Consider the following 23,065-nt stretch of genomic DNA (forward strand, 5'->3'; position numbering starts at 1 on the left):
CAAGAAATAGTAGGAAATGTATAGTAAAGCAGATGATCTCAGAACATGGTTTCTTCTACTCTGTTTTAACCTTGGTGTGCTCTGCTCAAAGAATGTTCTCCTGGTTCTGGATGAGCAATGTGGCACAGTCATTAACACACTGGACTCAAATTTGGGAGAATGATGGTTCAAACCCATGTCCACCTTTCCTGATTTAGGTTTTCCATAATTTATCTAAATTGCTTCAGCAAATACCCCTGGGATGGTTCCTTTGAAAGGGTACAGCTGACTTCCTTTGCCATCCTTCCCTAATCCAATGGGACTGATGACCTCAATGTTTGGTCCCCTCCTGAATCAACCAACCAACCTCAGTACTGGGGTCCATCATGTATCAATTTTCTAGATTAACCATTTTCATCATTTTGACTGCCATTGAGGACTAACTGAAAACTTATGGCTTAAAAAGCCTAATTCACTTCCTCAAATATAAATCACCTAAATAATCTAACAGCATTTTAACCAGAGTGTCAACTACCTCGTTATCTTTTCACTTTGGTATGAATTTAAATTGTCCAACTACCAAATGAATTTCTCAGATACTGGTGAGTATAGAATTTATAAGATGGAATTACAGTGTTATGATCAAAAAGACATATTATAGAAACCTATAACTAGTTTCATGGCTTTACTGCCCAATAAAAGCTGTTTTCACAAAAACACAGAGTATTATGTTTAGATGTATGGTATTGAATATAAAAACACTGCACATCTAAAGCTACTTCTGTACTTTGTAAGTCATGATATTTTGTGGCAGAGGGTACTTTGTGTACCACTATCACTGTCACTTCCCCCTTTCCTGTTCCAAACATGAAAGGTTCAAGTGAAGAATGATTGTTGGTAAGCCTCTGCATGAGTTTGTAGCTCCCTAACTTTACCATCATGCTGTTACTGCAACATATATGCTTGTGAAAGCTATATGCTTTTTGACTCATCTAAGAACGTACACTCTAAGATATTTAACAGTAATCCACACTATGGTGCAGAATACCTCTCTGTTAATGTCTGTCACTGGAGTTAGCTGAAAATCTCTATGATGCTTTTGTACCTACTTAATGTACACTATGTGATCAAAAGTATCCGAACACCCCCAAAAACATATGTTTTTCATATTAGGTGCTTTTTGCTGCCACCTGGTGCAAGGTACTCCATAACAGTGACCTCACTAGTCATTAGACATTGTGAAAGAGCAGAATGGGGAACTCTGCAGAACTCACAGACTTTGAATGTAGTCAGGTGTTGTGTGTCAGTTGTGTCATACAATACACAAGATTTCCACACTCCTAAACATACCTAGGTCCACTGTTTCTGATGTGATAGTGAAGTGGAAACATGAAGTGATGCATACAGCACAAAAGTGTACAGCCGACCTTGTCTATTCACTGACAGTGACAGCCAACAGTTGAAGAGGGTCATGATATGTAATAGGCAGATATCTATCCATACCATCATATAGGATTTCCAAACTGCATCAGGATCCACTGCAAGTACTATGACAGTTAAGTTGCAGGTGAGGAAACTTGAATGTCATGGTTGAGCGGCTGCTCATAAGCCACGCATCATGCTGGTAAATGCCAAACGATACCTCGCTTGGTGTAAGGAGTGTAAACACTGGATGATTGAACAGTGGAAAAACGTTGTGTGGAGTGATGAATCATGGCACATAATGTGGCCATCTGATGGCAAGGTGTGGGTATAGCGAATGCCCAGGGAACACCATCTGCCAGAGTGAAGTGCCGACAGTAAAATTCGGAGGCTGTGGTGTGTGGTACATTTTTCATGGAGGGGGGTTCCACCCATTGTTGTTTCACATGGTGCTATCACAGCAAAGGCCTACATCGATGTTTTAAGCACCTTTCTGCTTCCCACTGTTGAAGAGCAATAGCAATTCAGGGATGGCAATTGCATTTTCAATATGATTCAGCACCTGTTCAAAATGCATGGCCTCTGGCAGAGTGGTTACAGGACAATAACATTTTTGCAATGGACTGGCTTGCACTGAGTCCTAACCTGAATCTTATAGAACACCTTTGGGATGTTTTGGAAAGCTGACTTTGTGACAGGCCTCACCAACTGACATCGACACCTCTCCTCAGTGCAGCACTCCGTGAAGCATGGGCTGCCATTCCCCAAGAAAACTTCCAGTACCTGATTGAATGTATGCCTGCAAGAGTGGAAGCTGTGATCAAGGCTAAGGATGGGCCAACACCATATTGAATTCCAGTGTTACGGATGGAGGGTACCATGAACTTGTAAGTCATTTTCAGCCAGGTGTCCAGACACTTTTGATCACATAGTGTAGCATAGATTAACATCTTTGTCAAGGTGTCTGGCTAGAACGGTTGTGAACTATTGCAGAGCTATGACTAACAAGAAGTTAATGTATCCACAAGTACATGTGAAACAACAATTCACTTCACATAATGATACAGGCAGTACCTTGTCTGTTTCCTCTCATATCTGGTACAGATCCCAGACTGAGCAATATACAGGCATTTGTTGAATGAGTTCTGTGAACTACCTCATTTGCGGGTTCATTACACTTCCTGAGGATTCTTCCAAAAATCTTTCTGGCATTTGTTCTAACCGTGACAAGTTTTAGTTAGTTAGTTACGTGTTCCATTGGTCAATAGCATGGAAAAACTGTTATGTTGTGGAACATGTCAAATGCACAAGAAATACGCACAGGAAACAAGTTTTTTTGTTAACATTATAGTGTTATACCTAAATATTTCTATTATCTATTCCATTCCCTTAAATGGCACAAAATGCATATATTACATCTCTAGATTTATTTACTCATATTCAAGAATTCATCTATGCTATAGAAGGAGTTGTCAAGGAGGTATGATTTCAACTTGTTTTTGAAACTATTACTGCTCTCTGTCAGACATTCTATTTCATCTGGTAATGTACCAAAAAGTTTTATAGCACCATATTTTACCCCTTTCTGTGTCAAAAATAGGTTAACTAAAGGATAGTGTAAGTCTTTCTTTTTTCTGGTATTGTAATCATGAATGTCGCTGTTGATTTTAAACTGGTCCATGTTGTTCAGAAAAAATTTCATTATTGAGTAAATGTACTGTGAAGCAGTTGTAAGAATTCCTAATCTTTTAAACAGATACCTAAAAGGTGTGTGACTATGAACCCCACACCTTATTCTAACTACTTTCTTTTGAGCAGTGAATACCTTTTGCCAAAGTGTTGAGTTGCCCCAGAATATTATTCCATATGACATCAGAGAGTGGAAGTATGCAAAGTATGTTAGCTTACTAATTTCTGCATCCTCAAAATTGGAAATTATTCTGATTGCAAAAGTTACTGAACCAAAATATGACTTTTCCAATTTAGATTCTCATCTATATGTACAACCAAAAGCTTAGTATGCTCTACCCTGGCTACTGACTTCTTTTGACATGTTATGTTTATTGAAGGAATTATACTTTTTGCAGCAGAAAATTGGATGTACTGTGTTTTCAAAGTTCAGAGAAAGTCCGTTTGCAGAAAACCAATTAATAACTTTTCCAAAGACTTCATTTGTATCATTTTCTATCAGACTTTCTTTTACTGGATTAATAATTATGCTTGTATCATCAGCAAACAGTGCCAGTTCAACATCTTGTTTTACGTAAGAGGGGAAGTCATTCACGTATATCAAGATCAGGAGAGGACCCTTGTGGAACACCTAATGTCATTTCACCCCAGTTAGGTGAAGTGTCAAACTCCTTTCAATCACTTGAAGCATATAAAGAGACTTTTTGCTTCCTGTTCTGTAGATATGACATAAAACACTCATATGCTGTTCCATTTATACCATAGAATTGTAATTTCTCTATCATAATGTCATGGTTCACACAATCAAATGCTTTGGGTAAGTCACAGACTATTCCTACTGGTGACATTTTACTATTTAAAGACTCTATTACATGGACCAAGAAATTGTATATTGCTGTCTCAATGGAACAGCATTTCTGAAATCCAAACTGTGATTTACTAAGTATCCCATTACTGTTGAGATGACTAACCACTCTTGAGTACATTTCTTTCTCAAAGATTTTTGAAAATGTTGTAAGCAAGGATACTGGCCAGTAATTATTGACATCTGTGGTTTCCCCCTTTTTGTAGAGAGGCCTGATAATGGCATATTTTAACCTGTCTGGAAACACCCTGAGTCAGTGATGCATTACATATGTGACTCAAAACATCAGCTGTAATTCCTCCACATTGTTTTAATAACTTGTTAGAGATGTCATCTACTCCAACAGAACATTTATTTTTCAAAGATTTAATATTTTTCCTTATTTCACAAAAGGTTGTTAGATGAAACTTAATCTGACTAAAATTTTTTTAAAACTGACTCTTCCATGTACTGCCTGGCTTTTTCTTTTGAACTATTCTCACCAATTTTTTCTCCTACACTCAAGAAGTGATTGTTAAATACATTGGCTACCTGTGTACTGTTGGCTAAGATGATCTCATTCTCTTTAACAGTAATACTATCTACTAGTCATTCCACTTTAAATTGCTATGCTATTTATGTACACTCATAGATATTTTATGGATGTCACTGCTTACATTGACTGTCCAGCAATTGCGTAATCATATAATAATGAGTCTTTTTGCATATTTGTTCTTATTAGTTGCATTTGTTTATGCTGAGGATCATGTGCCAATGTATGTGTCAGTCATTGATTCCCTGCTGGTCTTCCTGCATTTCACTATAATTTTCTAGCATTGTAACTTTTCTATATACAACAGCATCAGCCACAAAAACCACCATGGGACTGAACTTTCCTGAGCCCTGTGCACCTTCTATTTATATGTTTTTAACAATGAAGACAACAAAACTACAGTCCAAATTTATAAAATTAACAATTAAAAGTGTAACATTATTATGAGTAACTATCCATAAAACCTTGTGTATTTTATGCTGAAACTTGTGAATACAATATAACAGATTTTTAGATAAAATATAAATCATATTATATAAAACACTGAAAAACAATAATGCTAAGCTGATTTTTCTTAACCCTTAAACTGAAACACTTCTGAAACGTATGTAACTAGAAACATGCAGTCTCTCTGACCACCTAATATTTTATATCACAGAACTCCACATAAGTTGACAGAAATCAAGTAAATAGTCTGTTAATTCATGTAATAAGTAAATTTAATACTTTTCAGCCCATATAAATACTTTGTTGTTTAAATTATATAAAATAAACGTGAAATATCACAAGTATGTGCAGTCATTCAGTGTCAGATTTCTTATGATATTCACCACTGTTATACCACACAATATATTCCTAAATATATAAAAAATATTGCAGACAATGTAAAAAAAAGATAATAATGAACTGAACGGCAATATTAAACTACATCTCTTTTGCACAGTCGACACACATCTTTCTACTGCATTCCAGGCAAACTGGGTGACTACATTCGAAGCACTCATACACCATTTTGCTCTTTTTGGACACAGGGCACTTCATACATGTCTTCCTTCTGTCCATTCTATCACTTGATATGACTTTGTTTGATTGCTGGGTGTCTCCCAGAACTTTGTGGATCATTTCCTTGATATTTCTAGATAAATTTTGAGTTTACAGGCGTCTTCTTAGATGTGGCTCTATCAGCTCCATGGCCAGACTTCTGGTGAATTTGAGATGAGTTAGTATGGGGTTTCCTCTGTAGCACAAATACAGATCAAAACTGTTCATGCAACTGATGTTTACAAGTGTGTAAAAGACTGCCATTGGCCATCATCTCGTATGTCTGTTTGACGAATAATTTGCACATTTCATGTCGAGCAAATCTACTCCAGATTTTTTTGCACTGTAGTAACAAATAATTTCTGGTTTATTTTTTATGGTATCATTTTCAGTGGAATGATGCACTGAAGACACATGAAGTACTGCCTTGTTTCTCTTAGGAACAAATGAAACAGTGCTGTATTCTCAGAGAATTCATATAATGCTGACCAAACTGGCCTACATTTATCACCCAAAAACTCTTGGGGAATTTCGCATTTTTCTTTCTGATCTTTCCTACATACATTAGTCCTCTCTTGCTTAGCTCACAAATGAGTTCTATAGATCTAAACCAGTTGTCAGCGGCAATGTTTCTGTAACTCCCTTCTATTGGTTTGCACATATGTAAAAAAGCCTGAGTCAGTTTGGCAAGCTTTTTCTCTTCTTCTGACAGGCCACATCCATCACTATCTTTCCCTGAATATATCTAGGCATTGAAGAAGTAAGCACTCCCAGAGTCTGCCAGGAACATAATTTTTATGCCTTATTTGGCTGGTCTGCTAGGCATATAAATGCGGAAAGAACATTTTCCCCTGAATGGTACTGTTCCTCCTGTTGCCTGTTGCCACTTCCCACCTCTCTTTACCCTTCTCCCTCCTTAACCTGTCAAGATCTACCCTGGCCTCGTCTAACTCAGCCTGAAGGGCAGCAATTTTCCCCTCCTCTTCTAGTATCTTCCTATCTCTACTACAAATCCTGCAAAACCACAGATGAGTCTCATTTACTTCCCCTATTCCCACGCCACTACAGTCACCCACATGGAAAAAACTACAGCACCCATCACACCAAAGCCCCGACCTAACAATTCTATGGCAAGTCAAGCACTTTTCACTCATCATAAACATAATGGTTTATTAAGCATAAGTCAGTTAAATTACAGATAAACACGAAAATTTGGTTACACAAATTTGGTCTATACGCAACTGTGTGTAAGCAAAAACAAAAGTGCAAATTTTCTGAAACAACAACTTAAACTTTATACTACTTTATGGAAATGCTAGTTAAATAATGAAGAGGTACGCTAATTTAAATTGTTGGAGGGAGCAAGGAACAACTAAACGACATCCTATAGATTTGCTGCAGCAGAACATTAACAGAAAATACGACTGTATGGTCTTTTCGTGTTTTCTGCTTTATTACGTAAAGAAAAATGAAACTTTTAATGATACGCTTAAAAGGTACACTAATACACCTATTTACCATGTAATCAGTACTAATCTATATGTTTTATAATCTAAAATGACTTATCTTTACTAGAACACCAAAACTCGCACCAGTCGCCTGGCTGCAGGGCTGGAACTTTGGATCCATTAACAGCCTTTATGTGCAACCAAAATTTCTCTGGGCTTTATGAAGGATCAAATGGCTCTAAGCACTGTGGGACTTGACATCTGAGGTAATCAGTCCCCTAGACTTAGAACTACTTAAACCGAATTACATCACCCACATCTATGCCTGAGGCAGGATTCAAACCTGCGACCGTAGCAGCAGACTGAAGTGCCTATAACCGCTCAGCCAAAATGGCTGGCTGAAGGATCACTGAACAATATTTTTTCTACAGTAGTCACTGAAGGCTTCAGCCATTGGTATCTGGACATCCAAATGCTTTTCATTCAGTATCTCTCTGTCTATAGTCATATGCTTTGTTTTTCATCGATTACAGAGTAGTCACTCTTTCTTTGAAAGATGGAGGGTCCCTCCCATTATCAACTGTTCTACTGGGCACATATCTATCCAGTATATGGTCAACTATTCTTTTAAACTTGAGCCATAGTTCTTCCACACACTCCTGCCTGTGCTGAAAGTTTCAAGTTCCTCATTGAGATGTGACACAATTGGCTTTTTATATAGTTTACTGAACATATATATTTTTCTATTTATTTTAGTTGTCCTTTGCATCTGGGTAATCAGTGATGCTACAACCACGTTATGGTCAACAATACAAGTCATATTAGGAAAGTTTTGCTTTTTAGTTTCATTTATTTAATTTTTTTGAAGTAATTTCTGTAACAATGAATACACCTTTCTATACCCTGACACCAGTCGCTAAACCAGTTTTCCCAAGTTTCTCTTGGTAGTAAGGCACACTCATTGTCTCAAGCCATCAGGAGGTCCTCATCACTTGAAAACTGCAGTCGTTTCAGCTTCATTCTCAAATTTGGGAACAGTGCAAAGTCACAAGGAGAAAGGTCTGGACTGTAAGGAGAGTGCTCAGGAAGTTTCAGCCCTGTACCCTGCAAATATATTTGGTGCATGCTTTGGCATGGTGAGCTGGAGCATTGTCGTGATGGACGAACCTAGTATCCATTCTTGACTTTGCTCACAGGTTCTTCAAAGACTGGATTACTCCAGGCAGGCACTGCTCAGTGTAAAACCTAACTGTGACCATCTTTTCTGTGGCCAAAACAACACACTCCACAATTCCACTCGATTATTAAAAAATAAATAAATAAATCAGCTATCATTTTCTTCTTTGCTGATTAGAATTCTCTGACAGCTATGGGTGTGTTGTCATCATCGAAGACCCAAACTTTGTTTGGAGTCTTAGTTGGCACATCATAATAGTGCAGCCAAGTCTCATCACCTGTCACAATGTTATTCACATACTGAGACTGTCCCTAAGAAAACTTCTTTACCATCTCTCAGCACCAAGTCACAAGTCGTCATCTGCTCTTTAATCAGTCTTTACGGCACCCAGAGACAACAAAGTTTCTTTACTTGCAAATGGTCATTCAGAATCAAACAAATTGCTGGTGCATTTAGCCCTAAGGCATCCTTTACCAGCTTATAGATTACTCACATTTCTTTGTCTAGCATTTTCCTCACAGCATCAATGTTTACCTCCCTAACTGATGGTTGTGGCCTTCCCATCCTCTCAGCGTCCTCCAGAGTGAAATTTCCTCTTTGCGATTGCCTGTACTACCTGAATGTAGTTATACTATGTGGACACACATCACTGAGTGAAAGAATTATTTTTTCAAAGCACTGATCTATGTTTAAACCACACATAAAGCTGTAAACTGCCCAAATCTTACTTCATGGCCATGATGCCATAGGAAGCACTTCATACTAACCCTGCTAGTGAAAAACTGCACCCACAGACTCGGCACAATGACTACAACACAAGTACGAGTTATACTCAGAACACAACAATAATCAGCCTTGTGTGACTTATAGTTGTGTCATATTGCAAAACTTTCCTAGTACCCTTTGTATGAGTGGGCATCCTCAAAGAGGCCAGGTCTGTTTCTTTTCATTAGATCCAATATGTTTCCATCATTTGTGGGGTTCCAAACTATCTGTTCTAGGTTGTTTTCAGAGCAGGCCTTCAGTATATTTATACAGGACATCTTACTATGCCCACCACTAAGAAAACTGTAATTTTCCCAGTTGATTGTTGTATCCTTAAAGTCTGCACTGATTATTACAGTATGATTGCAGAACATATGTGCAAGCAATCTGAGGTTTCCTCTTAAGTTTTTGGTTACATCAGGAATGAGTGTGGTGGACAACAGAAGAATCCTGTTTACATTTTGTGTCCACCCCTGACACCTGAGTGTTGTTCAAACAATCTCACATGCAGCTTTAATTTCTGTCTTGGTAGATTTGAGTTTCTTGTCTATTGCAACAAATACACCACCTCCATATCCATTAGCCTATCCTTTCTACACATTCTCATATCTTCTCCCAAAATCTAACTGCTATCAATTTCAAGTTTCAACCAGCTTTCTGTACCTAGTATTACATGAGCTTCACTACTTTTCAAGAGCACTTCAAACTCTGGCACTTTCTTGTGAATGTTTCGGCAGTCAACTACTAATATTTAATACTCTCATATGTGTAGGGTGGAGGGCATTCTGTTGGATCTTATTCTCATACTTCTGGATCTCCTCCAACTGTCGTTATCTGGATTGGACGGGAGTCACCTAAATAAAAAGAGCCTTGTGTGCATCCTACATACAGTCAGCTACCTGGGTAGCAGCCTCTGGTGTGCACTGCACACCTCACCCACTTAGATGAATCCTACAGTTCTCTATCCTAGGACATAAGTCAAGGAAGTTGGAGCCTAGCATGTCACAGAGCCTTTGAGGTCACTGGTTCAGTCCTTCCACTCAAATCAGAACTAGGAGGCCATGATCAGTCCTAGGTGGTGGTGGTGGTGGTTAGTATTTAACGTCCCGTCGACAACGAAGTCATTAGAGACGGAGCGCAAGCTCGGGTTAGGGAAGGAAATCGGCCATGCCCTTTCAAAGGAACCATCCCGGCATTTGCCTGAAATGATTTAGGGAAATCACGGAAAACCTAAATCAGGATGGCCGGAGACGGGATTGAACCGTCGTCCTCCCGAATGCGAGTCCAGTGTGCTAACCACTGCGCCACCTCACTCAGTTCAGTCCTAGGAACAATGCTGCGAATTGTGATTTTTGATGTAACTTTGTGTGCAAGGCTTGTCCTCTCAACCTTCTTTGCCAATCAGTGGAATGGCCCAAGTAAGACCTCAGAACCCAGATGTCAGGCATCATTTGTTCCTGTGTGCGCCACAATCTGCAGTTGGGTACATCCATTTCCTCAATGGCTACTGGAATAGTCACTTCAGCACATTGAATGTGGCCCACAGCCATAAACACTGAGTGCACCTCATGTTCTTTCCCATCCCTTGTCACCATTTTCCTATGGGGTACCATTGTTCATCATACATTTGAACTGCAGATGATTAATGGACCCCTGTCCTCTTGCATTTGCCTCCTCTTGACACAGGATAAAATACTAAGAAGCTCTGTCCAAATAGGCCTCAGAAGGTCCAATGATACTACCCATCTGTCAAGTCATCCTCAATGAACGGGCATTACTCAATGTGAACATGGAGTGGCATGCAGTCTGCACACAGCTCTACCAGCCATTGTCAGCTTTTATGACCAAAGCCACTAATTCTCAATCAATTAGCCTCTAGTAAGGACTGAGTGCAACCCACTTCCCAACAGCACTTGGCCGATCTGGATGGTGACCCATCCCGGTGCTAGCCAAGCCTGACAGTGGTGACCCATCCAAGTGCTAGTCAAGCCTGACAGCACTTCACGTCATTGATCTGAAGGAAACCAATGTTACCACTGTGGCAGAGCCATTGGCAGGGGGCAATATATGTTTCCCCAAAACAGATGAAGCGAGTCCCACTAGCTCTGTTTCTGTTTTAGTGAAAGACAGCACCTCAAACTTGTGGGTTGCGGGGATAAGTATAGCAACCTGAGTCCTCCCTGGTCTCTGTCTATCCTGAACAGGATGCGTAAATGCACCATTGACATGTCACTTATAGCCAGGTGGATGAGTAATGATAGATCCTACTTCTTGCAGAGGAGACAGAATCCAAAGGAGAGGATAGTATATGAGGTATCTTTGGTACTGGTACTACTGGTGCATGACTCGGAATTCTTCCAACACACTCATTCACAGCAGTTGCTAATGGTTTGAAAGTTTTCAGGGTGATTTCCATCTGCTTACAAACATCAAACAAATCCTGTGTTTGAGAACAGAATTCACAGTGAGGCTGCATTGTGGCTGGTGCATAGTATTAGAGGACAGTGGCCAAATAACTGTAAACTAAGCCTGTTGACTATCTTTTAATCTGTTGAGCTAAGAAATAATTTCTATTAAGGCAACAGAAAAATCTGTGGTAAAAATTGTTATTTTCTTAAAACTTTTTGAGGTTAACTATAGTCATTAAGGACTTTGAAAGTAGAGTTAATTTAGACAAATGTAGATAACACATACTCCTCTTGAAGGGAAAACTAGATGTAACATGTAACATGCTACATGCCAGTTATAATATCTACTACAGTAACTAAATCACAGATGCCAATTTACTACCAATTAGGTCAGAGGTGGCACCAGTATGCCACACTCATGCAGGCTGAGTATTTAGGTCAGGGATGGCCAAGGCTCTAACTGTATTGCCTTTGCTCATTTCTTCCCAGAAGTAGTATGTACAGTGTGACATTTCACTTACCTCTGCAGTGTGGTATATTTCAGTTGGAACAACTCTCAGTCCACAAGAATTATGGTACCAGCAATTTTTACCGTTTGCTATATGTTCATGATATGAAGGACGTTCAGGGATCCAGGGGATGTTTGCACAAAAAGATATGGTATAGCAATCTATCATCACAAGCCTCCAAAAATGAATCTGGAATGGATTTTAAACCTTGCAATTAAAGCAGACTTGACTGTACACTGCTCACAGTAAGACATTGCAAGGTGAAGAGCAGCTCCTGTATGATTTCATGTTATGCAAGGGCTGAATTTTGGCAAATACCGTCCAGTTCCCTAAGCTCACAGCCATTAAAGAAAAGTGAGGTTTGAAGAATTCATTGTTGACTTGAAAGAATCACAAAGATAGTTTCTTAAATGTTTTGAGGACACTGTCAATCTTACATCTATTTTTGAACTGTTTTGAAGTCCATTTGCCATTTTAGTTCAAAGTGCTCCTCTGCATATGTGGATGTAACTGACTACCATGCAAGAGAAATCCCACTTCAATGACAAATCATTTTATGATAAAACCTTCTAGCAAATCTACACAGCTTTCCTCAGGAAGAGTTAACATATCTCCATAATGAGGCTGTAAAACTGCTACAATATTTCAATCAACATACCTGTGTGAAAAATTTTTGTTATTATGAAAGTAAATAAGTCACAATTATGTGTTAACTTTAGTGTTAAAACCGGTGAAATTGTCTGTGTCTGTCCACATACTGACAGTTTGTGCCAGATAAAAATTATCTTCAGTGGGCCACAAATAATAAAAGAATACTGAAATCTATCTGTGTTGTTGAGAAATGTGAAATAATCATTTAATTGCAGTACATTCTTCTCAATCTCTCCCATGCTCCTGCTCTGACAACATGGCCTGGTGGAGGGGAAGTGAGCAGTGGAGCTGAGTGCTATGGCACTCGTACCAGGCAGGGACTGTGAGCCAAAATTATGGCCAACCCTGAATTAGAGCACAGGATAATAGCAACTTCCACAAATTCTCGAAACTGTTTGTTCATTTGCACTGAAATGCCAAGTCATTCATTCTTTGGCAGTAAAAGTGAGTCTTAAAAGTTGATTTGCTATGAGACTCACAATACTTGTACAAATAACTTACAAAGATTTCCAAAAATAGATCTGCACTTTTGTAAAAATTCAAAAATTCTCAAAAATAACCCATTTCTTGCTTAATTATACACTGAAATCAGAGAACGATTGATCTGAATGAGGATTTTTGAAAGAGCAAAAGTAAGTTTAAGCTCACAATTGATGATAACAGTGCTGTATCATGGCACTCACAGATGTCCAGAATTTCACTATATAAAAGAGTATAGGTGCAATAAGTAAAAGATTAAGTGGAAGCAATGCAAATACTAATGACACTAGTATTTCAAATCAGCACACTAACCTGGCACACATGATCTCACACACAAGTAAATTTTGAAGCCAGCTTTTACATACAAATAAACATTGGAATTTCATGGATTTTTTACAGAGATAATTTTGTGACAATTTCTACACTGGTGTGTCAAGGATGACCATTGTAGCATCAGTTGATCTCACCTGAAATTGCAAGTATGTGCAACACCAACAAAGCACAGCTTCTGCCTGGAACAGCTAACAAAGTCTTCAATCATGTATCTAGTCTGATATTATATATGCTCATATTTTGTTCATTAGGCTGCAACACAGAACTGCTTGGACTGGCTTTTGGGAGTCATAGTACAAGGCATCAATGTGGGCATTGGTACCTACTGCTTTATCAGTTCTTTATGCAGATGATACTACTTTTATAATTGCAGGGAAGGACTTACACACATTAAAATCCAAAGCAAAGAAGAAATAAGAGCAGCTAATGACTGATTTGAAATCAATGAGTTAAGAAAGTACGCTGACAAAACAATAAATCTTCTCTTCAGTCTATGTAATATAGAAACAGATAATAAATTATACACAAATTAATTCTGTTTACACAAAGCTAGCAAGAGTCACTTATTTATTGAGTTAACTTAGAACTTCTGTTAGTGATAATATTTTACCTACTTCATATCATTCCTTCATCTGTACACACTTAACATATGGAATATTGCTATGGGGCGACTCACCTGGGGCAGAGAAAATCTTTATTCGGCAAAATAAGGCCAGCAGGTGCATCTTAGGAATTTCTGATAGTAGGGCTTCTTGCAGAGTGCATTTTAAAAAGCTGAAAATACTGGCCATACCGTCCTTATTTGTATACAATTGTTTACTACACATACAAGAAAATCAACACAAATGCACCTCAAGAAAACTGATTCTCCTAAATGACACATGACAGAAAGAAAATATATACATGCCTGCAACTAGGCTTCAGACAAGAATTAATGGCTATGAGTGCTGAGAAGTCATTGCCTTCACAGGCATATGATGTTCTGTTATCTTTATTCTAAATTGTAACAAAGAAGTGGCTAAAAATAAAGTTTTCTATGCGCTATAAGCATTTTACTGATGCTGTGAAGATTACCTCATTTACTGACTCTCATATCTGTAGTTCTGCTTAGTAAATATCTTAATCAATATTCTACATTTGATATTCTTTGTACAAAATTACTGTGTGTTTTCTATGTGCTTGTTTTATGCATTGTATTTAACATATTTCTGTATGACAACAATAGTCATACAGTAAAAAGTTTAAAGATGGAATGAAACGATTTGATTTCTGTGTCTCCTGGTCAAACAGTCTGAGCTTGGTTTCACATACCACTATTTTAGGAAGCCTTGTTTATTGCCACAGAGGAGATTCAGAGTTTCAAGAAATGTCATAAAATGCAAGCATAAAACATGTTCCAAAACTATACAACAGACTAACATCATGGATATAGGCCTATTCTTTTGTGCAACTGTCTGATGACCCTTCTTGAAAATAGGAATGACTGGCACTTTTTCCAATTATCAGAAATGCTTTGCTCCTCCAGCAACCTATGGAACACTGCTGCTACAAGAGGAGCAGTTCCTTCCATGTTTCATATGTTGAATCATACTGATACAACATCAGGTCCAGTGTCCTTTCCTCTGCTGAGCGATTTCAATTGCCTTTTTATTCTATGGTCACTTAATTGGCTACTTATCACTTTCACATTTGTATGATGATTTAAAGGAGGAACCACAGAAAACAATTTTGGAAAAAGATATTCAGTATTTTGGTCTTCTACCTGCCATTCTCCATTTTGATGCCATTATGGACACAGAGTGTTGGAATAGATGGCTTTTCAGCATGTTCTGAGTTAACATTCCATCAAAAATTCCTTTGGATTTTCTGTGAAATCAAGAGAATTTTACTTTTGAATTCACTGAACGCTGCAACCCATTGCTTTTCTTACAGTAATTTTAGTTTTATTCAATTTTTTGTTTTTCTTTCAGGTTTTGGCTACTTTATAATTGCTTGAAACTCTATCTTATATCACAGTAACTTCCTGAAATGGCTTTTGAATAGTGGTAGATCTTTCCCACACCTCACAATTTTGCTCAGTGCATACCTTTTTTAGGCATACTGTACAGTGCTCTAGAACTCTGACCATTGATGCCCACCTTTTCCATCAAAAATTCCTTTGGATTTTCTGTGAAATCAAGAGAATTTTACTTTTGAATTCACTGAACGCTGCAACCCATTGCTTTTCTTACAGTAATTTTAGTTTTATTCAATTTTTTGTTTTTCTTTCAGGTTTTGGCTACTTTATAATTGCTTGAAACTCTATCTTATATCACAGTAACTTCCTGAAATGGCTTTTGAATAGTGGTAGATCTTTCCCACACCTCACAATTTTGCTCAGTGCATACCTTTTTTAGGCATACTGTACAGTGCTCTAGAACTCTGACCATTGATGCCCACCTTTTCCACTGCTGGAGATGAATTTTTCGTGTTGGTTACCCAGGTAAAGTGAATTATGTTTCTTGTCACTCCTGCTAAGCAGAAATATCTTCCTATCTTTCCTTACATTCTTATTTGCAGCTATATTCAGCAATGCCGTAACAGCTGTATGATAACTGGTTTCCTGTTCTATGCTGAGTCAAAAACGTTGAGGTCTCCTGAAGACCAGGAGATCTAGTACATTATTTCCACAAGTGGGTTTACCATTAGCTGCTCAAGACAATTTTTAGATAAGACAATCAAAACAATTTCATAACTCCCTGTCCCTACCACCCACCATAATCACTTGAGTCTCTCAGTCTGTAGCTGGTAAGTTGAAATCACCTAATAATATAATATGAGTAGGAAATTAACACATAATCTTCTCCAAGTGTTCCCTCAAATGTTCCATCACGCATCTCTTGAGGTAGCGGGTTTATAAAAGCATCTGATAACCGTGGCTGGTCCACCTTTAACACTTATGTTCATCTCATTAGATATTAGTGTATTATATATGTCTATATCACACAGTTTTCACTGCTGGTGTTTAACCTATCTCTCTGCTATACATTCCAACGGGAAGTCAGAATTTTGCTGATATTAACATCTGGCTTCAGCCAGCTATCTATCTGCATTACTATTTGGGCATTGTAACTGTTTATAAGCAATACTAGTTCTACAAGCTCTCCAAAGACACCACCCAAATTAATGGAGAATGTTGGATGTTGCCTACTCATTGCTTATAGGGTGCCTAAAGGATGCTGCATTCTTGGAATGCTATACTACAATTCAAACAAATAACATTAGTAGTTTTATTTCAAATAAGCAGATTCACAATACTTAACGTTGAGATTTACAAGGTTCAATTCTTTTATCTTGGCCGTTCACACATGCCCGCCCAGATGCGGGAGATTGCTGCATTGCCAGTTGCACGCAGCAAGAGAAGCAGCGCCATAGAATAGTTCGCAAAGTTACGTTTGGGGGAGTGTGCAGTTTATGAAGTAAAACCACCACAGCTGCATTAACCCTTTCGCTGCTACAGAGACATGCTCCCTGCATTCCGCGATGTGTGCGATTTTGTCATCATTGCACTGCTCGCCTGTGCAGACACATGGTGTTTCAACTGCTTTGACACACTTTATCATCGATTTCACAAAAACTACTAGGCCCAAAAATTTGGTTTTTACACGTCTTCTTGACTGATACCTTCTCCCCATAAATGACTTAATTTTTTTTCGATGTTCAATGCAGTTATTGTGCAGCATTAGATGTAGTAAACCATTGCAGGAAACTTTGAAGAGTTTGCAGAGGTATAATAAGTCCATAGCATATATTTTCCGTATGGTCGATTTTAGTTGCCACTAGAAATTTCAAAAAATTAAATTCAAATGAATAAAATTCATGAAATAAGACACTTCGATATTGTTTTTAAGTAAAGAAAATATTAACCACCCAACAAGGTTTGAACTCAGCACCTTTCACTTTGCAGCCATACACTCAACCATTATGCTAACACAGCTTGTCATTCAATATTCATCCCTGAGGACTTTAAAATATCACGCATAATACTGCCAAACACTGTTAATATGACTATGAATTACTCACGTTTCGTCGGAGTACAATAGGAAATAAACAATTACGGCTGTTGTTTATTGCGAAAAAGAGGTTAGTGAAAATTATACAAACACCTTTCCTTGCTATCGCCTGAATTAGGAGGCTTACTGCTTGTTTGGTTTTATTAATTAATACAATAGCAACCAATTTTTTTCAAACTGTCTATAAAAGAAAGTCTGCTATCAAGACATTGCTTTTGTTCAATTACTTTATTGTATGACTGAACGTTTCTAAAACTCAAGACACTCATCCGTGCTCTGCACTGCAGTCAAGCTCTGGCGACGTCATTCTCTGTTCATTGGCTGACTGTGTTTTGTGACATTAGATGCGCAGAACGAACTTAAACTTGGCCGCCGTCATAAATGACGCTCGCTTTAGTAGTGACAAATGATGGGCAACCTGTAATATAATTTAGACTCCTTGGCTATGTGTAACGTTGCTGGAAGTTCACACATCACTAACACTGCGCGGTGAATCCTGTCCACTACTGTCTGTGTACGGAGCTGATCTGACCGACAGAGGCTGGCAGGAATGGTGCTTATATTCACTTCTTAGAAGGGGTGCTGCTGGCGAGGCTCGGTCCTTGTCAGTGGGCTATTGGCTGACGTTTTCTCATCGCCTTCTCTGGTTTTCCATTCTTTATCTTCGTTCTGGTGCTTGCAGCTACACCAGAATAGGGTGAGTATTCTTCTATGGGTGAATTTGGAATGTATCTTACTGGGCTTGTGAAGAGATTACTGTATCCTAAAAAATCAACATGTGTACACCACACATCCTCTCCCACCCTCAGAGCCACATATATGCTCCACTACCCTAGAACCTATTAAGGGGTGAGAAAGGGGTTATACAACTCTGCACCAAATAGCAGCTTGAGAAATCTACATCCAAGCTCATCACAGAATTCTCTGAGCCTTTGGTTTCACAGTTACACTTGGCTCCAAAACAAAAGATTCCAATCAGTTCTAGGAATGATGCTGTAAAATGTTAGTTGATCTTCCACCCCACAAATGAGACAAGGTGTCTTCATCCAAGCAGCCAGCTGCCCATAGGAACTGTGGAAAGCCTCTGACCCATATGGCCTCATCCGTGCTATGAGCCATGTTTCACAATCATGTTAACCCAACAGTGTTCAGTTGCTGGCAACAGAGCCTCCTCCACATTTTGGGCATGACCTCTCTGGCAAGCAACCAGTGTGGACACTGGATTTCCTTCCTGACCTGCCTGATTTTTCCCATGGGGCACCATCACCTACCTAAGGCTGGAGCTCCAAACGGTAAGTAATCCCATCCTCTGTCAGACCTTTCAGGAAGATCAATCACAGTCCCTTCAGACAAGGCATCTTGTGCTGGTATAAACATATTTTCAACAGTAGGCAATACCTCAAACACGTTTATAGATGTAAGCAACAGAGCTGGGTGTCCAGTACTCCATTTTCCTTCTTCTCAGAGATTTGCTATCCTGCCACTGTTCACCATTTGCCATCGGATAATTCTGGCCTGGGCAGGGTGAATGACTTAGCAAAATATTCATCTGAGATGCTCTAATGACACTGCAGCTCTAGGCAGCAGCCTGATGGCTGCTGGCTGCAGCCAACAGCACACAAAGCATAGGCACAAAGTTTATGAAAAGACTTAGACTAAATCTATGAAGAGATCTAGAATTAGTTAGCACAAACAGTAAAAGAAAATGAACAGAAAATTCTGCTTGTTCTTACAACATTTACTTATTTAAGGAAGATTTAAAAATTCTTTATTATAGTTAGTTTACCTGGAAATATTTTATTTAAAGAAATAGTTGAGATTTACTACACACACAAACCACACAATGATGAAATTTTCAGTAAATTTTAAGTTTTCTGATTATAAATTGGTATAGTTCATTTGAAAGCCCTCTTTCTCCTCTTTTCAGCAATCATTTAACTTCCTCCAAAAACATCATACTTCAAGTTAGTTGTATTCAAAACTTATTTCTTCTAGAATGTTCCAGTCTTAAAACACAATTATTTCTAAGATTTGGTTTTATAGTGCTGATTTACCATTTCCAAATGGAAAATTTCAATTTCTTGATAAATGCTAGTGAACTTTGGGAATTTCCTTTCACAGTGAACAGCTCTCTGATAAAACAGTACCGATAACTGTGCCATTTTTAATTTTAAAGCTATTGTTTAAAGAAATGCATCACACCCTGTTGTTCTTTATATGAATATATGAAGATGGTATTGGTTCTTTCAGACACGTCGGAAATAACAGATACCATTAGTGATCTTGCAGCTATTGAAGAATGAAACCACAAGGAATTCAGACCATTAGCTGCTTACACTGCTTACAGGCGTTCATCAGTATCAACGGGGACAGTTGTAAAAGTGTGCCCCGACCAGGGCTCAAACCCAGGATCTCCTGCTTACTTGGCAGACACTCTATCCGACTGAGCCATAAAGGACACAGCGGATAGTGTGAATGCAGGAACTTATATCTGGCATGCTCCCCATGAGACCCACACTTACAACTTACTGTCCACACACTACATTCTTCATGCCCCTGCCCTCTGTACCCATTACTCATGGCAGTAAATCTACTGATTCCCATAAGAGTTTGGGCATTTTGAATGCATCTGCACTGAAGATCATTGGCTGGTAAGCTTTGTTTGTAAGAAGATGGCATCGGCTCTTTCAGACAGGTCCAAAACAATAGATACAATTGGTGACCTTGCTGCTCTTGAAGAATGAAATTACAAGGAATTCAGACAATTAGCTGCTTACAGGTGTTGATAAATATCAACGGGGACAGTTGAAAATGTGGGGCCCTGACCAGGACTCAAACCTGGGAACTCCAGCTTACATGGTAGATGCTCTATTTGACTGAACCATCAAGGACACAAAGGACAGTGCAACTGCAGGGACTTATCTCTGGCACATTCCCTGTGAGACCCATTCTTCCAACTTACTGTCCACACACTACATTTGTAGCATCTCTGCCCACTATACTCATTACTCGTGACAGTCAATCTACTGATTTCCATAAGAGTTACAGCATTGTGAGTGCATCCACACTGAAGAAGACCATTGGCCAGTAAACCTTATTTATATATAGATGGTATCAGTTCTTTCAGACCTGATTGAAAGAACATACCAGTCAATGATCTTCTTCAGTGTGGATGCACTCACATTACTCAAACTCTTATGGGAATTGGTAGATTGACTGCCATGAGTAATGATTATAGTGGGCTGGGGCACTACAAATGTTGTGTGTGAACAGTAAGTTGGAAGAGTGGCTCTCACGGGGAGCCAGAGATAAGTCTCTACAGTCGCACTTCCTCTGTGTCCTCAATGGCTCAGTCGGATAGAGTGTCTGCCATGTAAGCAGGAGATCCTGGGTTTGAGACCTGGTTGGGGCACACATTTTCAAGATATTTACTGATGATTCTAAGCAGCTAATGGTCTGAATTACTTGTAATTTCATTCTTCGAGAGCTGCAAGATCAGCAATGGTATCTGTTCTTTCGATCATGTCCAAAAGAACTGATACCATCTTCATATAAATAAGGCTTACCAGCCTGATCTTCTTTAGAGTGGATGCACTCACACTGCTCAAACTCTTGTGGGAATTGATAGATTGACTGCTCTGAGTAATGAGTAAAGTACGAAGGAGCACTAGAAATGTAGCGTGTGGACAGTAAGTTGGAACTGTGGGTCTCACGGAGTGCATGCCAGAGACAAGTCCCTGCAGTTACACTATCCTCTGTGTCCTCGATGGTTCATTCAGATAGAGCATCTGCCATGTAAGTAGGAGATCCGGAGTTCGAGTGCTGGTCAGGGCACACATTTTCAACTGTCCCCACTGATATTTAACAACGCCTGTAAGCCCATAATGGTCTGAAATCCTTTAATTTCATTGTTGTGTCTTTGTCCCTTTCAATTTTCCTGGTTTCCATTGTAATATCTAACACACAGTACTCCCTTAGTTTACTAAATTGTAATTTTCCATACTATGTGCACCTATAAATAGGTGTTGTGCACAGAGTCTTAGTCCTTTGGAATAGTAACAGTCATTATGCACACAATCTATGTCCCATTATACACTGAAGTCCAAAGAAACTGTTGTAGGCATGGATACTCAAACACAGAGATATGTAGACAGGCAGAATATGGCGCAGCAGTCAATGGTGCCTATATCTGACAACAAATGTCTAGCACAATTGTTAGGTCAGTTACTGCTGCTACAATTGCAGGTTATCATGATATAAATGACTTTAAATGTGGTGTTATAGTCAACACACAAGCTATGGGACACAGCATCTCCAAGGTCGCAATGAAGTGGTAATTTTCCCATATCATCATTTCACAAGTATACCATGACTATCACGAATCTTAAAACATCAAATCTCTGACACTATTGCAGGTGGAAAAAGATCCTTCAAGAATGGGTCCAACAACAATTGAAGAGAATCATTAAATCTGAAAAAATGTTCAACACTTCTGAAAATTGCTGCAGATTTCAGTGCTGGGACACCAACAAGTCTCAGAATGTAAACTATTCAATGAAATATCATTGACATGGGCTTCCAGAGCCAAAGGCCCACTCGTGTACTCTTGATGATTGCATGATACAAAGCTTTACGCCTTGTCTGAGCCCATCAACACTGACATTGGACTGTTGATGACAAAAACATGTTGTCTGGTCAGACGAGTCTCATTTCAAATTGCATCAACCAGTTGGATGCGGACAGGTATGGAGACATCATAAATCCATGGACCCTGCATGTGAGCAGGGAACTGTTCAAGCTGGTGAAGACTCTGTAATGGTGTGGGGCATGTGCAGCTGAAGGCGTATGGCACCTCTGATACATCTAGATATGACTCTGACATGTGACATGTACATAAGCATCCTGTCTAATCATCTGCATCCATTCATGTCCATTGTGCATTCCGACAGACTTGGGCAATTCCAGCAGGGCAATGCGACACTCCAAATGCCCAGAATTGCTACAGAGTGGCTCCAGCAACACTCTTCTGAGTTTAAACACTTCCGCTGGCCATCAAACTCCCCAGACATGAACATTATTGAGCATATCTGGAATGCATTGCAACGTGCTGTTCAGAAGAGAACTCCACTCTTTCATACTCGTACGGATTTACGGACAGCCCTTTAGGATTCATGGTATCAGTCCCCTCCAGCACTGCTTCAGAAATTAGTCAAGTCCATGCCAGATTGTGTTGCAGCACTTCTGCAAGCTTGTGGGAGACCTACACAATACTAGGCAGGTGTACCAGTTTCTGTGGCTCTTCAGTGTCTAGCTTTCATTTCGGTCCACTCTATGTAGTCCAAACATAAACACATGTAACTGACAGTTCCTGGTTTGGTATTGAGAGTAAAGCAATTTATGTGAGTTAATCATGAGTTAAACATGCAATTATTATGTCACAGTCATGTAGAGCAAAGTGAATTTTATATTTATGTAACTGGTGAACCTTACCAAACTGTGTCAAATATTGAGGCTCCTGCATGTTAAAAAGCTAGTTACCAAAAAAGGAACTCTGTGTGTCAAGAAACACAAAGAGATAGAAAATCATTTGTTGCAGTATTGTGTAATTGTGCAATTTAACAATTTTGCATAAAGTTCATTATTAGTAGAACAATCACAGAAGAAATCTTAGGAAACTTCAGAGGTGTAATTTCAGGCCAGTAAAGATCAAAACT

Source organism: Schistocerca gregaria, chromosome 4 (assembly GCF_023897955.1).
Source record: "Schistocerca gregaria isolate iqSchGreg1 chromosome 4, iqSchGreg1.2, whole genome shotgun sequence".
In the NCBI taxonomy this organism is placed as follows: domain Eukaryota; kingdom Metazoa; phylum Arthropoda; class Insecta; order Orthoptera; family Acrididae; genus Schistocerca; species Schistocerca gregaria.